Source organism: Ursus arctos, chromosome X (genome assembly GCF_023065955.2).
Source record: "Ursus arctos isolate Adak ecotype North America chromosome X, UrsArc2.0, whole genome shotgun sequence".
NCBI lineage: Eukaryota > Metazoa > Chordata > Mammalia > Carnivora > Ursidae > Ursus > Ursus arctos.
In genome coordinates this window covers 45,354,009-45,375,224 of record NC_079873.1, presented here as the reverse complement: position 1 = coordinate 45,375,224, position 21,216 = coordinate 45,354,009, and the positions used below count along the sequence as shown (strand labels likewise).

The 21,216-nt window shown below is 39.0% G+C and overlaps 1 protein-coding gene across 1 annotated transcript in view; it reads left to right on the top strand.

The window, feature by feature from the left end:
• Positions 1-3,977: 3,977 nt before the first annotated feature.
• The window catches only part of WNK3 (WNK lysine deficient protein kinase 3), a 158,617-nt gene continuing 141,378 nt past the window's right edge, over positions 3,978-21,216 (top strand). Inside the window, exon 1 of the mRNA XM_044380160.3 lies at positions 3,978-4,196. The gene's annotated coding sequence lies outside the window, so the exon portion shown is untranslated. The remainder of the gene's footprint in view (positions 4,197-21,216) is intronic.

Sequence of the window (21,216 nt, the reverse complement as noted above, 5' to 3'; positions counted from 1 at the left end):
ATCCATTCGTCAGTAGATGGACACTTGCGCTCTTTCCATAGTTTGGCTATTGTTGATAGTGCTGCTATAAACATCGGGGTGCATGTACCCCTTTGAATCTGTATTTTTGTATCCTTTCAGTAAGGGAAGTAAATTTTCTTTGCCTTAGGTGCTAAGATTTAATAGAGGGAAAATGTGGCTGCAATATTTTGAGACATAAATGGATTTTTTTTCTTTCCTGTAATTCCCCCCATTTTCTCTATCCACTCCCCCCGAAAAAGTAGTCCGTTTTGTGGTGTATCTCAGGGGAAGGAGGTGGTGAGGCAGGAAACTAAATACTCTGTCAGTCTTTCTAGCTTTTGTGTTCCCAAAGTGGAAGACCTAGAGAAGGGGGATTAATGTCCAGAGGCAAAGACAACGTACCTGGGCCAGAAAACTAGAAGAAGGAAAGATTTGCATAAGGCTAAAAAAAAATTCTTCTCTTCTTCACTCCCCTCTCCTTGATGCTTGGGGTTGGGGGGAGGGGGCGCAAAGAGAGCTCTTTGGGAGGTCAACCAGCACAAACTGCCAGGAGCAACATTTGGTTGGCTGGAAGACTCAAGAGAGGAGGGGCTGTGTGTACTGTCTAGGTAGATGGACCAACAGGTGACCTTGACAAAGTTCTGTGCTCCAAGTATGGCAGAGACATTGGAGAAAACTATAGCACCTGAAAGGACCCATGTGGGCAGAGGGCTGAGCAGTAACTGATAGGTCCTAAGGAATTGGAAGTATATAACTTTACTCCACCTCCACTCTCCATGCCTGGGTACTACATAAGATCCCTGAACTGTGGCATCACCTGGGATGAGAGAGAAGCACATCAAGAATGATTTATATTGTTTTCCCAATAACTGGTAAAAGGAGGGCTCAGGGTCAGAAACTGAGTTTCAGAAACAGTCACAACTCTACCTATGGTTGTAGCAGTCAGCTGTCAGCTTTGAGGTTCATCTTTGTTCCATCTTATTAATTGAAGGAGTTAACTTCTGTGTGGTAGGTAGGAGATCAACATCTAGTGGGGCCATGAAAGTGACCCCCAGCCCCACCCCTGTGGGATGCTGGGGTCTAAAAATGGTTCCAGCAAAAGCTTTTGTAATTTCTTGGCACCAGAGCCTTCACATAAGATGAACTAGATTATTGGAAAAATGTTTTCCTAGAATAATGTAAAGCCAAATTACAAGTAGTTAATATAAATCAAATTTTCTATTTGATGAATAGAAACATCACAAATGCAACCTGAGAGTCAGTGGGAACCAGTGGGTTAGAAAGGAATATTCCCTGCCATACATTGTTGACTAGCTATAATTGCCCACTCCCCTTTCTGCCTATAGCGGCATTTGTTCTGAGTTATGGACAGGTTGCTTCAAATAGAAGAGCATGTTTGTCAATGAAAGGTCTAAATTGAGAAGAGCCTGTGCTTGAATGGGGAACAGACTGGTTTTCTAATTTCTGAAGTTTGTAAAAGTCACACTACTTTACATTTATTTAGCAAATGTTTGACTGTCAAAGGGGGAATTCTCAGAAGGGTTCATAACTGAGCAGGTTGAAGGGCTAACATTTCCAGGTATTACTCTGTATTGATTACATCATGGCGCTGGGAGACTAAGGAAGAGTAGCAGGCCACAAATGAGGGAGATACCTGTTGATTTCCCTAAAGGTGGATGTGTGTAGTGATGATGGGAGTACAGTAACACTGAGAAATAAAAACTGTGGTTCAATTAAAGAAAATGGTGGGCGCAAGTTTCTAATTACCATCTCAGTGGGAGTCAGGGGATACAAAGACTTGTAATAACTTGGTAACCTTTTAAACTGCCCTTTGGTGGTTACTTGGCTATGTTTCCTGTTTTCTCCATAGTAGTGAACAATTTAACAGGGAAAAGGGACTATCTTCATGGGCAATGAGGAAAGGAGTTTAGGAGACTCCATTCACTCTACAGCTAATTTGGAATGCAGAGACCTTTAAGGTAGAGTGGTGGCACTGTTTGGAGAAATCACACCTTGCTCTTTCAAATTTTGCCAGGAAGATCTCCACAGGTGAAATAGTTCGACCTCCTAACCCTGAATTTCATTCCTTTAGAGTCTCTTTCCATTGTCAAAAGTGGAAGATGGGGAGTTTAATTTATTAAGGACATAGCCTGGGTTTCTTACATGTTCTGGCAATCCTGGGATTAATAAGTGACTTTCAAGAGGAAAGATGCAAAGACAACAAACAAGGCTACATGGCCTCTTACCGTTCCACTCCATTTGGACTCTGGAAAGCTCATATTTAAATTTATTGATGTTTTTTTAAAGGGCTGAAAAGGCTGAGGTTGTGAGGCCTACAGTAGGAAAAGGAAAAAAAAGTGGAGAAAGAAGATTGATATAACTCAGTAATAGGGCCCTGGGGCTGGGCACCTGTAAATATTAGCCTGGTGTTTTCCACACGCCTCCTACCCTCAAGGCATCAAGCCAAAGCTTGAGGGCATTTGAAAAAAATCCTGCCCATTAGGAGCTTTCATTCAGTGGCTGAGATACCAGATGCGGCCTGGGGGATTGAAAAATGCATGGGCTCTGAAGCGAGCACACTTGGGTTCAAGTTCTGACTCCTCCATACTTAGTTGTGTGAACTTGAGCAAGTCATGTCCGTTTTCCCCTCCTGAGCCTCAGTTTCCTCCTCTGTGGAGCCAGGATTATTCATGCAAGAATGACAGAAACAATTCTGTACTGTGCCCGATACAATGCAGGAAGCAGTTCTTAAATAAAGCCGCTGCGCTGAGGTTAACGTGTAGTGAAAGCTTGAAGGAGGTGGCATTCACTACCAACTATAGAAGGGAGGTGAGCGGTAGAAGATGGTGAGAGCCTGCTTTAGGGGGAGGTGGCCTTTCCGCATGCGCGCAGTCTAGGAGCCCAGCCGAGCAGAGAGGGGGCGGGGCTAGGTTTCTGAAGGGGTTGCTATGGCACCGAGGGGCCAGGGGAGGTTAACTGAACCCTTAAAACATTACTCCCTCCCCCACCCGTCACTGCCTAGGCCGAAGGCCATTGTTCCCAGCAAAATGGCGTCGGTAATTTCCCTCCTGGCCAGAGGCCTAAGTAAGGCTGAGGATGGGAATGGGACTGGAGAGAACAAAAACTACAATTCCCAGGGTACACCGCACCCGCCTGCGAGGCGCAAGGCACGTGCCCAGGCCTAGTGGTTACATGCCCTCAAAAATCCGTTTCATAGCTTCCCTTTCCCATCCCCACTTTCGTTGTTGCCCAGCCCCCGCGCGCGCGCACTGCGGTCCTGAGGGGTGGGGGGGACATGCCTTGGCCGTTGCCCTCGCAACGTAACCGGGAGACCGGTATTTGTAAATCTGTGCTTCGATTTCTAATCCCGAAGCCGGCAGGTATGGGTCTCGCGAGAAAAGACGGGAGTTGGAAAAAGGGAGTTAGGGGTGGTGGGTGAAAAGGTGCCCGCGGGTACCACATCTCGGCAGAGCTGCTGCATTTAGAGGCTTGCGGATAACGGAGTAGATGGTGGGCGGCTGGGAAGTACTGTGTGCTTGGACTTTTCTTTTTTGGAGGGGAAGAAGGTAAAGCAGCCGTGAAGATAGAGCTTTTGAACACACAGGAGGTGTCACGCGTGTCTTTTTGGAAAGGAGAGAAGCCTTTCTCCTGCTCGACGCGCATCCTTCTCTCCCACTGCGTTGAAGAGGGCGGGGGAGGAGTGCGCACGCTGTAGTTGGCTAGCCACTCTGCACCTCGCAGCGATAGGGGCTGTTCGGAGTTGGGGCTGCTCCGTTGGCTTTCTCCGCCCCTCCCCCTCTTCTTTCCTCCCCTCTCTTCCCCGCCCCCCTCCACCCCCCTCTCCTCTCCAGAATTCCCTGACTGGAGTACGCGTGCGCCTGCTCTGCTCCCGGGCGAGCGCGAGCTTGGGCTCGCACCCCACTCCCCTAACCCCGCCCGCTCTTTACCTACCGGCTGTAGCTGGCCCGGTGGGCTCGCGGGAGACGCTCGCGCGCGCACGCGCATACAACGCGGAGCGGAGCTCGAGACATCGAGGAGGGGAGTAAGAAGCATCCGAGGAGGCGATAGAGGAGGAGGCGGTGTGTGTATATGTGTGTGTTCTACGGTGTGGCTCGTCGAGGGGCGAGCGGAGGCTGGAAAGAGGGCGAGGGAGAAGCGAAGAGTCCGAGTCTCTGTCCGTGAGAGCCTCTGATCTGGTGAGGGTCCCAGGCTGGCCGGGGCTCTGGGAGAGAGGGAGGAGGCCGGGGGGCGTGTCTGGGATCCGGCTGAGAGATGAATGGGCCGGGGATGAATGGAGGGAGGCAGCGGCGGCCAAGAGTCTGTTCGGAGTAAGCGCCCTAGTGGGGGACGGCTTGACCGAGGCAGGGTGATTGCCGTCGCCAAGAGGTATGGGACGAGGCCGGGATTGGGTCTTCGGGGTTGTCGGAGCTGTTGTCCGTTTGAGCGAACAGGCGGAGAGGAAAATTCTAAGGGGGGGAAGTGGAGAAGGGCAGGTTTGGGTTTGAGGTGCGTTTTTTGTCTTCTTTTCTGTTTTTGTTGGGGGTGGCAACTTTGGGAGTTGATGGAAGACTAGGGGATGGGGAAGGCGAGGAGGATACATGAGGGGGGACCGGGAGATGGTTGACAAAGGACTGAGTGATCATTTAAGTGAGATTGAGGCTGCTGCAAGAGAAGATCGCTTCAGGTGTGGGAAGTTGAGTTTCAGTGGGTAAAGGGGTGGGGGAAAGTGGATTTAATATAGAGATTCAGTTGATGTGTGAAAGTCGGTAGGACTGGATCGGGTGAGAGAATATTGCTGTCTGGTTGTGTAGGTGGGTTAGGTTCAAGGAGATTGAGAGGTATTATTTGGGAACGGGTGGTGTTTCTGTGACTTGACAGCTTGGAGATGGGGAGGAAATGGTATGGTTTAGGGTAAAAGTGGTGAGGTGTCTTCACTGTACTGAAGGAGGTTTTGTTTGACTAGTTAAGAGTGGTGAAACATTTATGGAGTGGGCTGTGGGTGGAAATCCTGCACGTGTGTATCTCCCTATCTTGGGAGTTGATAGACCCTGTTAAAATGAAATCGAACCCTCAAAACAGATGTGAGTGGTATGGCTCTTCCTTCTTAAGAATTACCTTTGACTAAAGCATCTAGATGAATAAATAGGCTTTATGTTGTGAAAATCTTCTGTGTAGTAGTGATTGCTTCCAATCTGGGGAAGCATCGTTACCTGTTTTTCATTTATAGTAATTTGTAATACCAAGATAACTTTTGAAGAGATCCCAGTATATGACACAGAGCAGCAGGCGTCTTCTAGACAGTCTCTAACCTTTAGATTGATGAATTTAAACATTGTTTAAAGTCAGCAGCCTAAAGGAAGGATACCCTGCATTAAAGGATAGTTAAAATGCACTAAAGCTGGTTTTGAATGCTTAAGTAATTATACATTTTTTTTTTTTTTGGTCATTCTGAATTTACCTTGTTTGAAAATTGGCACTTGCTTTTTGGTGTGAGTTTAAATTATAGCAGATTACTAGGACATTTTGTTCTCTGAATACATTACTTATCTTCTGGTAAAGATGCCTTCTGATGGTCTCATTCTGTTCTGGGTCAAGATTAATAGTTTATGGATTTGTAACTTTTCGTGGTTACTTTTTACAAACTTTACTGACATATTATCTTGGAAATGTTGCAAATTTGAGAACATTCCCATGCCCTTTTTCTTTTATTCTGCTTTGATGTTGCAAAGAGTGTAATCCTTGTTTTGGCTACCCAGATTTTAAATACAAAAGCTAATACTATGTTCATATTCTCTTAGATTAAGATGAATACTTAGCATATTAAGCGGTAGAGTGGAAGTGTAAAAGCACCATGAGAGCCTGGGAATGTTGCACCAATTTTGGCAGGCAAGGTAGCCTCCCCATTTTGAACTAGATGTTCCTGGAGTGGAAGAATCTGCAAGTTTTGAGGCTGGGAAGTGCAAGCTTGGTATATCTGGGGAGTGGAATGAGATAAGGCTGGAATCTTAGATTGAAGCTGAGGTGAAGGACTACCCTGCAGAATTAGGAACCTTTGACTATTTAAGAAGGGGAACAACATAAGCAGAATTTTGGTGTTCATCTCTCTGCCTTTGCTTCTGATGCCCCTGCCCCAACCCCCACTCCCCAACCTGGAATGCTCTCTCTTCCCCTGCCTTTGAATTTGAGCTCATTCTTTTTAGACTAATCTCTGTCATTAGTTATTCCTGAAAGCCTTTCCTGCTCACCCCCTTTTTCCCCTTTTGCCAGCATCCTCCACCAAAGCTACGTTAGGTGCCCCTCTTCAGTGGTCCCCTCACACCTTGTACATATTTTTATTACTGTACTTCTGTTGGTAGGCAGGCAGGAAAGTTATTTGCCTTTTTATACTTAAGAGAGAAAATAAAGCACAGAAAGATAAGACCTGCCCTAGTAAGTAAGTGGTGGACCCTGGAATTCTGACTTCTAGGCCAATGTTGATCCTCATATCATAAGTTTACATCTGTTGATGTAATTATTATATAGTGTTTTAGGAGTTAAATTTCTATAATTTGGACTTTAACTTTCTTCCATAAAGTACAGAAATTTTTTCATTAAGGTGTACATTAGTTAGCCAATGAGTGATGAAGCCAGTGGTTGCATAGAACCAGAGTAGTCAGAAATAAAGAAATGAGAATTGTTGTATTACTATAAGATTTCTAGTCAGAAAATTTACTTTAAAAATTAACAGAAGGTCTGAATTCTTGTGTATATGTTCGTGGGGGGAGATTGTAAGAAAAAAAAAAAACCCTTTCTCAGTACCCCATCATAGTATAAGTAGACCAGCTCTGTTTGCAGATATACTTGATTATTACTCTTGGCTAAAACCCAGAATACTTTCAGAGAGGTGGGTTTTTTCCCATCTTTTTGTTTGAGATCATAAAATTTATGGTACTGTTAGGAGATATTTGATGATTATAAAGGACATCTATAAAAGCATTCATTTAGAAATTCCCAAAACTTCAAGAGTAGAATTTGATGCTACTTTAAATTGTTTTGGTAGAGCTTGTTATGAGATACTCGGTTTAGAAAATATTGAGGTTAAGTTACTGCAGTAGTGAGCCTTTAATGCCCCTTTCGTCAGGGATGGAGAGATAGATATATATATATATCTATATATAGATATATATATATAGATATATATATATATATCTATATATATATATTTCATTAACAGAAATGAAGCAACATTGTTTTCTGTGTTTTAACCTGGTAACTTTTTATTGTGATAAAATTCACGTAACATAACGTACCATTTTAGAGTGTACAATTCAGTGTCATGAAGTACCTTCATAATGTTGCGTATCTAGTTCCAAAACATTTTCATCACCCCCAAAGGAAACCCTGTATCCATTAAACCATCAGTTTCCATTCCGCTTTTCTCCCAGCCCCTGGCAACCACGAATCTGCCCTCTCTATGGGTTTCCCTGGTCTGGGTATTTCATATAAATGAAGTCATGCATTATATTACCTTATTGTCTGGCTTTTTTCACTTTGCATGTTTTTGAGGTTCACTATGTTGTGGCATGTATCAGTATTTCATCCCTTTCTTTAAAAGTTTATATATTTTTTTAGTAATCTCTGGACCCAACGAGGGTCTCAAACTCACAACCCTGAGATCAAGAGTTGCATGCTCTTCCGACTGAGCCAGCCAGGTGCCCTATATTGCATTCCTTTTTTATGGTTGAATAATATTCCCTTGCATGGATATAGTACATTTTGTTTACCTGTTTAGTCATCAGTTCATAGACATTTGGGATCTTTCTACCTTTTGACCTTTGTGAATAATGCTGGTATGAATATTTGTGTACACATTTTTGTTTGAACACCTGTTTTCAGTTCTTTCAGGTATGTACCTAGAAGTGGAATTATTGAGTCATATGGTAATTCTGTTTAACTTGTTGAGGAACCACTAAACTGTTTTCCACAGTGGTTGCACCATTTTACATTCCCACTAGTAATATACAAGGGTTCCAGTTTCTTCACATCCTCACCAACATTTGTTACTTTCTGGGTTTTTTGTTTGTTTGTGTGCTTTATGGCCATCCTAAGTGGGTGTGAAATGGGATCTCATTGTGGTTTTTATTTGTCTTTCTATAATGACTAATGATGTGTAGCATCTTTTCACATGGTCGTTGGCTATTTGAATTTCTTCTTTGGAGAACTGTCTTAGTCTTTTGTCCATTAAAAAAATTTTTTTTAAATGTTGACATGAAGGAGTTTTTAAAAAATATATTCTAAATACTAGACCCTGATCATACATATGCTTTGCAAATATTTTCTTCCATTCAGAGTTGCCTTTTTACTTTGTTGATAGTGTCTTTTGATGCACAGAAGTTTTGAAATGTGAAGTCCAATTTATCTATTTTTTTGTTGCTTGTGCTTTCAATGTTATATTTAAGAAACCACTGCCAATCCAAGACAATGAAGATTTACCCCTATCTCTTCTTTGAAGAGTTTTATTGTTTTAACTTTAATATTGAGGGCTTTGATCCATTTTGAGTTAATTTTTGTATGTAGTATGAGGTAAGGGTCCAGCTGTATTCTTTTGCGTGTGAATTATCTTGAAGTTTTATAAACTATAAAATAGATAAGGGGGTTGGAGGTACTGGCTTCCAGTTATGGAAGTAATAAGTTACAGGGATAAAAGGTACAGCCTAGGGAACATAGTTAATGGTATTGTAATAGCATTGTATGGTGACAGATGGTAGCTACACTTGTGAGCACAGCATAATGTATAGACTTGTGGAAACACTATGTTGTTTGCCTGAAACTAATGTAACATTTTGTGTCAACTATACTTCAATAAAAAAACACATAATAAATGATACTATACATGTATTTAAATGAAGCTATTTTGTGGCAGTATCTAATTATTCTTTGGCCATTTGTGGAGGAGAAATGTTTCTAAATGCGTTTTTGAAGGTCATGCTTTGTATTTAAAGAGTGGGGATATTCTAAAGCTCTTTATGAGGCAGTGAGACTTTCATGATCAGGAAACTTCAGTATGGCAAGCTAGATGATCCTTATGGTAAAGTTACATAAGTGTTTTGTTTTCTTTTTTTAGAAAGTGTATTATTTTTGTTTTCAGATTGTTTGTATAGGATGAAATCTTTGCTTAAAACTAGGGGGGAAAGCAGATTTAGTTTATAATTAATGAGAAATTGGCATTGGATTTGTCCTAAAAGCAGCCATATCTATGTGTTATTTGGTTTCTGATTGTGAGCCAGCTTCTTGACCAAAACATATATCAGTCAGTACCTTGTGGAGACTTGCTATTTGTAGCTTAGGCTGTAATCACCTGTACATTGTCCTATTCATTTAGGAATCATGTAAGATTATTTTAGTTCTGTTACTTGTAAAAATGAGAATTAAAATTTAGCACAGCACAATTGGTTGGTAAATCTCAGCCTCTAGTTAAGTGTAATTAAAATTAGGATGTTATTTTGAATTGTTTTAAACACTAGGGGATGTGTTTAATAGAAGAATGGGAAATTGGCTTGATCGGCCCCAAGAACTATGGGGTGCTAGTTCAGCTCTGACAATATCCAGTGCTGCCCAGAGAGTAATTTTTGTCCTTATGAGCTGCTGTGGCATTTCCATTCAGAGTTAGCATTTGAAGGTTTCTTGCAAGAGAAAAAAACCCTTGAAGAGATGTGGTTCACTTACTAAAGAACCTTTTCAAATGTACTGATAACTTACTCTGAAGCTGTTAGTCCAAATGAATTTTGGAGTATGACTTACCCAGGATATTTGTAAGGTTCTGCCATTCATTCAACAAATATTTATTGTGTTCCTTCAGTGTGCAGGGTTGATGTGTTGGGAATAGACGAAAAGGAAAAAAAGTAGGTAATGACCCTGCTCTATTTGAGGTTACATTACAGTGGGAGAACAACAGACAGTCAACAAATACATCAGAACATAAATGCTGAGAAGAATGTGTTTTTTAAAAGATTTTATTTTTAAGTAATCTCTACACCTAACATGGGGCTCAACCCACAATCCCGAGATCAAGAGTCGCATGCTCCACGGACTAAGCCAGCCAGGCACCCTGAGCAGTAATGTTTTTGGTTTTTTTTAAGATAGTGTTTTATTTTATTTTTTTAAGATTTTATTTAGACATTTGAGAGAGAGCACAAGCAGGGGGGAGGCAGAGGGAGAGGGAGAAGCAGACTCCCCATTGAGCTGGGAGCCCGATGTGGAACTCTATCCTGGGACCTGGAGATCATGGCCTGAGCTGAAGGCAGGCGCTTAACCATCTGAGCCACCCAGGCGCCCCCTGAGAAGAAATGGTTTTAAAGGTTGCTGGGATGTTAGAGAGAAGCCTCTTTAGCTCAGGTGGTTAGTTTGGAAGGTTTCTTTGAGGAGGTGACTTTGAACAGGGATCAGAATGTTAAGAGACCAGTAATTCTTAGTATCCTTTCTGTTAATTGTTATTTTGTTAAATTGTTAATTTATCTCTTGTAAACACTTTAGGTTTCTTAATATTTTTAATGTGTGAGTTACATGCTTTTGTTTCTAAGGAAAAAAAAAAACCCAGGTACATTTCTTATGAGAAGAGACCGTGTTCCCAAGTGAAAATGTCACTGGAGTAGGAGTCAGCCTGGGTTCTGGTCTTGCCGTCAGTGTGATCCGGTGTAAGTCTGTTAAGCATCGATTTCCTCATTTGTTATTAAACAAAGCAAAAGCCCTACCTATTTTGCAGGTTTTTTTTTTTTTTTGGCTAATTGAGAAAATATACTTTGTAAATTATACAACCATGTATGAAATACAATGTATTCTATTAACATTTTTGGAGTCAAAGTTTCTCAATTGAGAAATGTTTTCCTACCAGTTTAAAGCTTTCATGTCTCTAACCATCTGGTAAATTTTAACACCAAATATCTAAACTCATTGATTAATCAGGAGGGGTTGGATTCTTAGAAAGTGTTAGTGTGGTAGAAAGTATGTTGGATTAGAAAACTGGGGTTCCAGAATTCTCCCCTTCACTTACTAGCTTTGTGATTTGGGCAAGACGCTAAACTTTTCTGAGCCTTCGTAATTTTCAGAATTCGGGGTAATACCACATAGCTCTCAGGATTGTTGTTAGGGGTAATTGAGTTAAATAGATGAATTTCTTATGGAAACTATAAAGCAAGGTTTGATAACCTTTTTCTCTAAAGGACCAGATTGTAAATATTTTAGGCTTTGCGGGCCATGAAGTCTGTTGCAACAGCTCAGCTCTGCTGTTGTAGCAGCCATAGGCAATATGTAAATGAATGAGTGTAGCTGTGTTCCAATAAAACTATTTATGAACACTGAAATATGCATTTTGAATAATTTTTCTGTGTCATGAAATACTATTCTTCTTTTGATTTTTTTTCTCCAACCATTTAAAAATATAAAAATTTTTCTCAGGTCTGCTGCACAAAAACCAGCAGTGAGGTGAGGTGAGTTTGGCTTGAGGGCTGTATGTACTTTTGCCACCACTGTTGTAAAGGGTTAGGCAGAATAAGTGTTAATTAGGGATTTGAGGGTAGGTGATTGATAAATATAAGGCCAGGTACCCCAATAAATATAAATTGTTTAGTTTTGATAATGAAAGAAGATGGAGATAATTTCAACCCCTTTTCTAATTTAGACCCAGAAATTTCTTCACACAAAATGAACATCTTTAATTAAGGAAATGATCTTGCCAAAGCAAAACTGGATGATGGAAGTGAGGAAGAAGATAGTTTTAGTGCTATAAATTCCCAAGGACTGTAATGTGGTTATGCATTGTATGTATCTGCAATTCAGGGTTGTGTATAGTGTTATGCATGTGGCTCCATATTATATGTGGCCCCATACTATGAATAAAGAGTGGACTTGGGAGTCCAGTGCCTGAGTTGAATTCTGGCCCTGGCTTTTACTGGCTGTGTGATTTTAGACAAGTTAACTTAATTTTTTGAGCCTAGTTTCCTCATTTGTAAAATGGGAATAAAAATATTATCTACCTCAAGATTTTTGTGATGATTACATGAGAAAATGCTGAAGGGGCTTACAGTGCTTGACACAAAGCATTCAGTGTTAATTGATGCTATTTATTTGGATTTATGTTGTGTATACCTTATTTGTTTTCTTTTTCCTTCAGTTATTTTGAGAAATTATAATATCCTTAACTGGTTCTTTTGTACAGGTTGTCGATGCACAATTCTGCTTTAAAGGATTATAAAATAACATAGAGGTAGATTAAAACCTTAAGGTCCACCTTTACACAATTTCTGCCCTCCAGTGGGTAACTATTATTAAGAGTTGACTGTAGGGGCGCCACCCTGGCTCAGTTGGTAGAGCATGCGACTCTTGATCTTGGGGTTATAAGTTCAAGCCCCATGTTGGGTGTAGAGATCACTTAAAACTAATTAAAAAATCTTAAAAAAAAAGAGTTGACTGTGAACTTGTATAGTCCTTTTCCCCTGTATTCCCTTGCATATGCAAATAAAAAATAAATATTTTATGACTTGCTCTTTTCCCAAAGAATAGGACTTAGGGCTCTTTTTATTTCTCTCTCTATATATATCTTCACACCATTCTTTTTAATGAATACATAGTGTTTAGTACTACTTGCTTCTTTAACCTGCAGGATAAATTAAGAGCATATCTTTCCAGGCTTTTTTATATGCACTTAAACATATGTGAGTACAGTTAGAAACATAAGGTTTTGTGGGTTTTTTTCCACATAAATGATATGTTGTATATGCTGTATTATAATTTTTTTTTCGCTTAGTAGTATCTATGTGTAGGAGATTTTAATACATTAGTATATATCCTTCTTTCATTTTTTAAACAGATGTATATTATTGCATAGTACAGATGTACCACTGCTTATTTTACCATTCTCTTATACATGGATATTTAAGTTCTTTTCAATATTTTTTGCTATTCCAAACAATGCTTCAATAAAAGTCCTAGTGCATGCATATTTGTATACATACAAGAGTATTTCTCAGGTAGATACTAAAAAGTGTAATTGCTGGTGGTAAGTATGCATTAAGATACTTAGAATTTGTCAAATGAAAAGGCTATTCCAGTTTGTCTGCCAAGAGTGCATGAAGTGCTGAATTTCTCATGCTTCTTGAAATGTAATATTAACAGATTTTTGACTCATCTGATGGATAAAAAATGTTATTAAATTGTTTGAATTTGCACGTCCCTGCTTACTAAAGAGTCTGAGCCATCCTCCTATCGTCCACATATTGGCCATTTGTATTTCTTACTGATTTTTTTAGTTCTTTATATATTCCAGATATTAATGCTTTGCTATACATGTTGCAAATATTTGCTCCCAGTCTGTTGCTTAGCTTTTAACCTTGTTCATGGTCAAATGGACAAATGTGTTAGCTTTTTTATTAATGGTCTTTGCATTTTGTCTTTTTATGAAAGCCTTTCTTCAGGTCAGAAATATATCCAGCCATATTTTCTTTTGATAGTTATATAGTTTTGCTTTTATGTTTAGCTCTTTAACCTACCTGGAATTTATTTTTGTGACTGGTTTTAAGTAGGGCTTTAATATTCCTCCCTTATAGACAGCCAGTTATTCTGACAATGTTTATTATGCTATCTGTTCTGTGCTGAAACTACATTATTTAACTTACTATAGCTGTATTATATTACAGTTTTCTTTATATAGGTATTGCATATTTCCTCTTGAGTTTATTCCTAGATGAGTATGTTATAGCTTTGTTGCTCTTATGTACAGGATAGTGTTGTGTATTTAAAATCTCAGTGATCTGACTTCCTCCAGACACCCAGCCCTTCCCTCCCCTTCCTAGTGCTGCCCACCTCCAGGTCCCTCACCTTAGAATAGCTGTTTTTTTAAATTATATATTCTAGCTGATTATTGCCAATATATAGCAAAGCTATTGATTTCTTTTGTTGATTTCATCTGTGACCTTTCTGCGGAGCTCTCTTAGTTCCTATTATAGTTTTTAGTTGATTTGCTTGGATTTTCTAGGTAGATAATCATATAGCCTGCAAGTTTTGAATTTTGTGTCCTACTTTCCAATCTTCATACATCTTGTTTTATTTCCTTAAGTGGTAGCAGTGATAATAAGAATTCTTGGCTTATTCATGACTTTAATTATTGTTTATGTGAAGGATGCTTAACCTCACTCATAAGATAAATGCTAATTAAAACCACACCGAGATTTCTTTTTAAAATCTATCAGAGTGTTAAAAGTCAAAACGTTTGATAACACCTTTTTGTTGTCAAGGCTATGGGGTAAAGGACACTTTCACACATTGTAGGTGGGAGTTTGAATTGGTACAATGCCCATGGAAGGCAGTTTGGCAGCATTATATAAAGATACATATGTATTATGTGTATTATTCTGGATATATTAGCATGCTTCAATAAAAGTTAAATATGCACATTTCTTTTGATCCAGCAATTTCATTTCAGGAAATATATATATATACACACACACACACCCACATATGCAAAATATGCAATGCTATTTGTCATAACAAATAACATAGCAAATAATTAAATACTATATACTATGTAGGTTTTAAAAAATAAGAATGAGGAACCTCTATATAGTGATGGGGAAAAAATATCAAGTAGTTGTGACTATAAACAAAAGTTTGGTATATACTATGCTACTTTTTGTGTAGGGAAGGAGAAAGAGAACATATATTTATATTTGCTTATTTGTTTAAAGAAACTCCAGAGGGCTACACAATAATCTAATGAGTGGTTGTTGGGGGAGTGGTGGGAACTGAATGGATGGGAAACAGGGTTGGGAGGGAACCTGTTAATTATATACCTCTTTGATTTTTGAATTTTAGGACTATATTTTTAAAAATTAAATTAAAAATGGTTTCTTCAATTATTTCAACTCCTCCAAGAACATTTTTGTTTCTTTTGATCTTTCTTTTCTGTGTTACAGGTTTTCTCCAAATGGCTGTCTCCTGGTTCTATCCGTATTTAAGAATGAGCTAGTAGAAGGGCCGACTGGGAGTTCTATGTTCGGAGACAGGGTTGTCAACTGGTAGGCTTTATTTTGGGGTGAGTGGGTGGACAGCTGGCTATTACACTTGGAGGACCCAAATACCAGAGGGCAAAGGGCTTTGCTCTGGGGTTCCTTATTCATCCAGGTTTGTTGAATTTGATATTCTGCGTGTGAGGATTTTTGTCTTTGGTGGAATGGGGAGGTGAGTTCATCAACTGTGTCATAATTCAGACCTTCAGTTAGTCCCTTTTGCTCAGCGTTGTTGTTGTTGTTGTTTTTTTAACTCTGGCGCTTTATGGGATCACTTATCTCTGGGGTTTGGTCCTGCAAGTCTTCTCCATCCTGCGTTGGAACCATTTCTGTTACATATTTTAGGTTGTAGTATCCTTTGATTTGTGTTACTAGCCAGTTCTTTCCTGTCTGCTCTCTGTCAGAAGTTGTTGAAATCTTGTATTTGCTATGCCATTTTCCATTTATGTCCTTGGCTTGTGACTTATACTTTTGTACTTTTTTGCCATCACTTTTCCAGGTCTCGGAAAGTACAAGAGATATAAGTGTTCAGTTCAGCTTCTTGAACCAGGAGTCAGCAGTAGTATATGTTAAACTTGGGTAAACTGTAGGCTCCTTGAGGATAAGAACTGACTTTCTTTCTTTTATCCCCAGATCCTGGCAGTACTTGGCACTTGGTAAATGTTTATTGATGTGAATATACATATATGAGGGAGAGAGGATTGTTAATGGAAAATTTACTGTATAATTCTGACAATTTATATAAAAATTTTATTGAATTATGCTTGACATATAATGTATTAATTTTAGGTGTACTACATAGTATTTTGACAATTCTATACCTTATGCAGTGCTCACCACCATAAGTGTAGTTACCATCTGTCACTATACAATGTTATTACAATATAATTGACTATATTCCCTATGCTGTACTTTTCATCTCTGTGACTTACTTATTTTAGAACTGGAAGTTTGTATCTCTTAATCACTTCCCCTATTTTGCCTATCCCCTCACTCCCCTCCCTTGTGGCAACCACCAGTTTGTTCTCTGTATTAGCGAGTTTGTTTCTCTTTGTTGTTTTTTCGTTAGTTTTGTTTTTTAGATTCCATACATAAGTGAAATCATACGGTATTTGTCTTTCTCTATCTGACTTATTTCACCTAGCATACTACCCTCTAGGTCCATTCATGTTATCATGAATGGCATGATCTCATTCTTTCTTATGGCTGAGTAATATTTCATTGTGAATATATACCACATCTTCTTTATCCATTCATCTCTTGATGGACACTTAGGTTGCTTCCACATCTTGGCTTTTGTAAATAATGCTTCAGTAAACATAGGGGAGTATATATCTTTTTGAATAAGTGTTTTTGTTTTCTTCAGGTAAGTACCCAGTAGTAGAATTACTGAATCATGTGGTACTTCTACTTTTAGGGTTTTTTTCCTTAAGAAAGGGAGGGTGGAGGAGCAGAGAGAGAGGGAGAGAGAGAATCTTAAGCAGGCTCCATGCTCAGCATGGAGCCCAACATGGGGCTTAATCTTACAACCCTGAGATCATGACCTGAGCTGAAATCAAGAGTCAGACGCCTAACTGACTGAGCCACTCAGGCGCCCCTAGTTTTTTGAGGAACCTCCATACTGTTTTCCAGAGTGACTGCACGATTTACATCCCCACTATCAGTGTACCAGCATTCCCTTTTCTCCATATCCTTGTCAACACTGGTTATTTCTTGTCTTTTTGATACTAGCCATTCTGACAGGTGTGAGATGATACTGTGGTTTTGATTTGCATTTCCCTAATAATTAGTAATATTGAGCCTTTTTAAAAGTAAGCTCTATGCCTAACATGGGGCTCAAATTCATGAGCCTGAGATCAGGAGTTGCATGTTCTACCAACTGAGCCACCTGGGTGCCCCATACTGAGCATCTTTTCATGTTTCTGTTGGCCATCTCTTTGTCTTCTTTGGAAAAATGTGTATTCAGATCTTCTGCCCATTTTTTAAAAAGATTTTATTTACTTATTTGTTTGTTTGTTTATTTATTTATTTAGTGTGAGGGGGGAGAGGCACAGGGAGAGGGAGAGAATCTCAAGCAGATGCCACCGTGCTGAGCTCGGAGCTGGATCTCACGAACCTGAGATCATGACCTGAGCCGAAATCAAGAGCTGAACGCTTAACCAACTGAGCCACCTAACTGTCTCTGCCCATTTTTAATTGGATTATTTGTTTTTTGTGTGTTGAGTTATATGAGTTCTTTGTATATCTTGGATATTAACTCCTTAACATATAAGTCATTTGCAAATATTTTCTCCCAATAAGTAGGTTGACTTTATTTGCATTCTTTCAATTGCTAGTTCTAAAAGTTGAAATTCTTGAGCCATTGATTGACAAAGTACTGATTTTATGCTGAATTTCTCATGGATAGAACCATGATAAGCTATGGGGGAAAATTATTTCAAACTTTTCACTCAAATGCTCCAGGATTATATATCAAACAGGTTAAAGGAGTAGATATAGGGTACACATTTGTGAGATTTTTCCCTATAATTTCAATCTCTGTGGAAGTGCTTTTATAGTAATCTTTATACATATTCCTAGTTTGTTACCATTTTATGAAAGGAAAAATGGTCATGCACAGGTTAATGATATATAGCTGTTGTACTTAGTAAGAGACTTCAGTTTGAGGCCTGATTTTTGTGGACTATTTCACCGAGGTATGTTTCTGCATTGCTGAATGTAGAAGAGGTATTTCCTGGTCACTGAAGCAATGCCAACATGGTTTATTACTGGAGAGCTTTAAAAGAATGCATTATATACTTATCAGCCTTACTAAGTGAGTCTACTGAAAATCATTTAATGTTTTTTTAAAGTATTGTTGAATAGTGCTTTAATATAGTGCTGCCCCTAGGGGTTATTAAGATGTAGAAAATAAAGACTTCTATTTATTGATTATTATATTGTGCCAGGCACCGTGCTAAGTAGTTTATATGTATATTTTCATATCAGTCCTGTGAGATTTCGCAAATGAAATCAAGAATGAATGAGGTAAAGTAATTGGCCCCAAATCTCCTTTGAGGAATGAGAGGCAGAACCAAGATTTGATTCTAGGTTTCTACCACTCCAAAGCCTGTGTTCTGAACCTCTGTTTTATAGACAAGAAGCTAATGGATCCATGATGGGAAGGCCTTAGATATTCTATGCTTAGTGAAGTTCTTGGCCTAGTTTTTTTTTTTTAAGATTTTATTTATTTATTTGACAGAGAGAAAGACAGCCAGCGAGAGAGAGAACACAAGCAGGGGAAGTGGGAGAGGAAGAAGCAGGCTCCCAGCAGAGGAGTCTGATGCGGGGCTCAATCTCAGAACACTGGGATCACGCCCTGGGCCGAAGGCAGACGCTTAATGACTGTGCCACCCAGGCACCCCAAAATTTGTTTTTCTTATTTGTGGTGTTTGTGTTTCTCATTTGTTGTTTATTATTTATTTATTTAAAAAAGATTTTATTTATTTATTTGACACAGAGAGAGACAGCCAGCGAGAGAGGGAACACAAGCAGGGGGAGTGGGAGAGGGAGAAGCAGGCTTCCAGCGGAGGAGCCTGATGTAGGGCTCGGTCTACGGCCATACCACCCTGAACGCGCCCGATCTCGTCTGATGTGGGGCTCGAACGCCAGGATCATGCCCTGAGCCGAAGGCAGATGCTTAATGACTGAGGCACCCAGGCGCCCCTGTTGTTTATTATTTATTGATGTCAGGTCTTTTCCCTTCAGAACAGTGATTCTCAACCCTGGAGGCGAGGCTAAAGATAAAAAGAATGGACAAAATTAGAGGGAGGAGGGGGGAAGATAGAGAATATAATTTTAAAAAGGCATATTTGATATTATGGCTTTGATTTTAGTCAAAATGTTTTAAGATTCATAAGAGAGACATCATATATTATTGAAATATAATTTATGTACCATAAAATTCACTAAAATAAATGTAAATGATGTTTAGTAAATTTATGGAATTGTGTAACCTTGATTACAATCTAATTTTAGAACATTTCCATCACCCCCAAAAGATCCCTTGTTCCAGTTTGCAGTCAGTCCTGTTCTTACATACTTCAGCCCCAGGTGACAACTAATCTATTTTCTGTTTCTACAGATTTGCATATTTTAGATTTTTCATATAAATGGAACCATATAGCATGTTGTCTTTTCCTCTGGCTTCTTTCATTTAGCAAAATGTTTTCAAGGTTTATCCTTGTAGCATGTATCCGTAACTCATTCCTTTGCATTGCCGAATAGTATTCTACTGCATTGATATAACACATTTTGTTTATCCATCAGTTGACAGACATTTGGATTGTTTCCACCTTTTGGCTATTGTGAATAGTGTTGCTATGGACACTTGTATACAAGTTTTGTGTGGACATACGTTTTCATTTCTCTTGGGAATATGGTGTCATGTAGTAACTCAATGCTTAATTTGTTGAGAAACTGCTAGGCTGTGTTCCAAAGCAGCTGCACCATTCTACATTCCCACCAGCAATGTATGAGGGGTCCATTTTTCCACATCCTTACCAACACTTGTTACTGTCTGTCCTTTTTATCATAGTTATCTTCATGGGTATGAAGTAATATTTCATTGTGGTTTTGAGTTGCATTTCTCTAAAGAGTAATGATGTATAACATCTTTTCATGTGTTTATTGGCTATTTGTATATCTTATTTAGAGAAGTGTCTATTCAGATCTTGAGCCCATTGGATTATTTATCTTTTCATTATTGAATTGTAAGAATTCCTTATATAGAGACGCCTAGGTGGCTCAGTCAGTTAAGTGTCTGCCTTCGGCTCAGGTCATGATCCCAGGGTCCTGGGATGAAGTCCCACACTGGGCTCCTTGCTCAGTGGAGAACCTTCTTCTCCCTCTGCCTACTGCTCTCCATGCTTGTGCTCTCTCTCTCTTTCCCTCTGACAAATAAATAAAATCTTAAAAAAAAAGAATTCCTTATGTATTTTGACTACCAGTCCCTTATCAGATATATGATTTGCACATATTTTAGGTCATTCTTTTTGCTTTTCACCTTCTTGATGGTATCCTTTGAAGCACAGAAGTTTTAAATTTTGATGAGATCCATAGTCTCAATTTTCTCTTTTATCACTTGTATTTTTGTAATTGTATCTGGGAAATCATTACTTAACCCAAGGTCACTAAGATTCACTCCAATGTTTTTTTCTAAGAGCTTTATAGTTTTAGTTCTTACATTAGGTCTATGATCCACTTTGAGTTCATTTTTTTGTATGGTGTGAGGTAGGAGTCCCAACTTTACTCTTTTGTATGTAGATATATTCAATTGTCCCAGCACCTTTTGTTGAAAGACTGTTCTTTTCCCATTCAGTGGTCTTGACCTCCTTTTTGATAATCAGTTGACCATAAATGTTAAGGTTTACTTCTAGACTCTCGATTCTATTCCATTGATCTACACTTGACCCTTGAACAATGTGAGCATTCGGGGCACCAATCCCTGTGCAGTTGAAAATCTGCATATAACTTTTGACTCTCTAAAAATTTAGTAGTAATAGTGTACCAAAGCTTTACCAATAACATAAACAATTGATTAACACATATTGTGTATGTTATATGTATTATATACTGTATTCTTACAATAAAGTAAGCTATGGAAAGATGTTATTAAGAAAATCAAAAGAAGAGAAAGCAAATTCATAGTACTGTAAAATATCCACGTACAAGTGGACTTGCACAGTTTAAACCCATATTATTCGAGGGTCAAGTATATATATCTATCCTTATTCTGTTGTTCACTTCTAATTTAATTCTTTTGTGGTAGGAGAGCATACTTTGTTTGATTTCAATTCTTTTAAATTTATTGAGATTTATTGTATAGTATATGATTTGCTCTGGAGATTTTTGTATGTGTGCTTGAAAAGAGTGTATATTTTGCTCTTATTAGTAGTGTTCTATAGATGGCAGTTAGGTCAAGTTGGTTGGTTGTATTGGCCAAGTTTTCCAGATTCTTTTTGATTTTCTGTCTGGTTGTTCTCTCCATCACTGAGGATGGGGTATTAAAATCTTCTGTTATTATTGAATTGTTTATTTCTTTCCAGCTTTCTTGTACTTTCAAATGTCCCTCTTTGTCTCTAGGAACATTTTTGTCTTGGGTTGGTATTTTCGAATTTAGAAGACTGGGGGAACACTC